Source organism: Macaca mulatta, chromosome 3 (genome assembly GCF_049350105.2).
Source record: "Macaca mulatta isolate MMU2019108-1 chromosome 3, T2T-MMU8v2.0, whole genome shotgun sequence".
Taxonomy (NCBI): Eukaryota; Metazoa; Chordata; class Mammalia; order Primates; family Cercopithecidae; genus Macaca; species Macaca mulatta.
The window spans coordinates 192005478-192008026 of record NC_133408.1 but is presented as its reverse complement, the minus strand read 5'-3'; the positions used below and the strand labels follow the sequence as shown (position 1 = coordinate 192008026).

Genomic DNA, 2549 nt, shown 5'->3' with positions numbered 1-2549 from the left:
CCTCCAGTGTGTTTAAAAGCAGCCAAACAACCCGCCAAGTTTAACCTTCTTGTTTCCATCACATTCCATGGCTGTCCCCTTTCATTCCCCACAAAGCCTTGCCTTCAACGGTTGGGACTGTCCAGATCATGACAAAGCCCTCATTGAAGTACCAGTTTTGCCCCTGGTGCCCACCCTTCTACACGAAATGCATTCTCTCTGTGATCAGACCCACTCATTTCAGATAATAAACTTCAGATCTCGCTTTTCCTGAAGGTCTGTTGCTTGGGACCACTCCTGGTACCAATGTGTAAGTATCAGGATTTTTAGTTACCAAAAACAAAACTCAAAACACAATTCACCATGGCTAATTTAAGCAGAAAAAGACAGACACAAAAGATTTGCTAAAGACCTCAAGTAACTCACAGGCTCAACCCCCCTTGAGAGGGGTCAGAGGAAAAGTGTTGAGACTGAGCTTCCTGCGGCAACTCTCACGGCCATGGCCACAGCCTCTCCCGAGACCTGAGCCTGGGGGCGTGACTTTCCTGCAAGCACAGCTGAACCCAACATGGGCCTCAGGGACTCACTCTTGCCACCACTGCTGCCCCCAGCAGCCAGGTGTCACCGCCACCACCAGCACCAGCGGAGCAGGATCCGCACACAGAGCCTCTCCATCAACTGGCCCCTGTCATGTCAAAGCTTAAAACAGGTGCATCTGAGGGGTGTGAGCTGGGAAGCGTGTCCATGTCTCCTGGCAGAGAGGCTAGGAGTCTGAGTTCACACTTCTTTTTTTTTTTTTTCAGGAGGTGTCTTGCTCTGTTGCCCAGGCTGGAGTGCAATGGCTCACAATCTCGGCTCACTGCAACCTCTGCCTCCCGGTTTCAAGTGATTCTCCTGCCTCAGCCTCCCAAGTAGCTGGGACTACAGGCATGCACCACCATGTAGAGCTAATGTTTGTATTTTAGTAGGATGGGGTTTCACCATGCTGGCCAGGCTGGTCTTGAATTACTGACCTCAAGTGATCCACCTGCCTCGGCCTCCCAAAGTGCTGGGATTACAGGAATGAGCCACCGCGCCCAGCCCTGAATTCACACTTCTTGGTAGGGGCGACAGAGTTCAGAACATGGAAATTTCACTGGAGAAAGGCGCCCAGAGGGTGATGGGAAACCTCGGGTGTGACAAATGTCCCCTCACATGATGGAGCTGAAATGGTCACATTAGCCCATTGGGTCTAGTTGTGGTCAGGTCTTGTCATTCCTTAGAAGGCAGCAATGGGAAGGGGATACCTCAGGGGTTCTGCGTCTCCCCAGCAGTGCATTGTGACAGTTCTGTGTCTGAGACAATCCATTTGTACCTGCGAAATCTTACCTAGCACATCTCAAAGTCCCAGAGTTCTAATACTGTATATTTCTTTTCATGTAAATCCATGATACTGCAGCCGGGTGTGGTGGCTCACGCTTGTAATCACGCTTGTAATCATAGCACTTTGGGAGGTCGAGTCGGGCGGATCCCCTGAGGTCAGGAGTTCAAGACAAGCCAGGCCAACATGGTGAAACCCTGTCTCTACTAAAAATACAAAAATTAGCTGGGTGTGGTGCCAGGCACCTGTAATCCCAGCTACTCAGGAGGTTGAGGCAGGAGAATCGCTTGAACCTAGGAGGCAGAAGTTTCAGTGAGCTGAGGTTGCGCCACTGCACTCCAGTCTGAGTGATGGAGTAAGACTCCATCTCAGAAAAAAAAAAAAAAAAAGCAAGAGTCTACCACCATACCACCCTGAATGCACCCGATCTAGTCTGATCTGGGAGGCTAAGCAGGGTCAGGCCTGGTTAGTACTTGGATGGGAGACCGCCTGGGAACACCGGGTGCTGTAGGCGTGGCCCGGCATGGTGGCTCACACCTATAAATCCCAGCACTTTGGGAGGCCGAGGCAGGTGAATCGCCTGAGGTCAGGAGTTTGAGACCAGCCTGGCCAACATGGTGAAACCCTGTCTCTACCAAAAATACAAAATTTAGCTGGGTGTGGTGGCAGGTGCCTGTAATCCCAGCTATTCTGAAAGAAAAAAAAAAGGAAAGTAAGGCAAATGAACCAGTCCATTATTAACATCACCTTCCGGGAGCATTTAGTTGTGGGAGTTTCTGTGATGGGGCATCAGAGGTCATGATAACGATGGGAGGAACAACCTGAAACACTGAGCCAGGCAGTTTTCCTAGAGACCCACAGCCGGGATTCCAAACGTAGGTGTATGACAAAGGTACCAACATGACGTTACAGTTTCTGGGAAGCATGAAAGGGATGAGAGAGACGAATGCATGAACTCACAGAGGCAAGGGACATTCAGTGGCAGGGGTCGGTTTGGTGAGGATCCACAGTCACTGAGCAGCCACTGAGAAACCGTCACTGGAAAAGAAATCTAAACCTCCAGATCGCTGTTCAAGCAACAATACCCTAAAATTGCTCCGGGCTCTCTCAGTACACTTACAGATCACCAGTGACAGGAATGTTAATATTTTATGGCCCTAACTTGCACTTCTAAAAGTTCTAATTAATCTCACCAGATAAAAGCTGGCAA

The 2549-nt window shown here is 49.9% G+C and overlaps 1 pseudogene; it reads left to right on the top strand.

Moving 5' to 3' along the window:
• The first annotated feature begins 1734 nt into the window (after positions 1 to 1734).
• Positions 1735 to 1853, top strand: LOC114677142 (5S ribosomal RNA; annotated as a pseudogene).
• The last annotated feature ends 696 nt before the right edge of the window (positions 1854 to 2549 follow it).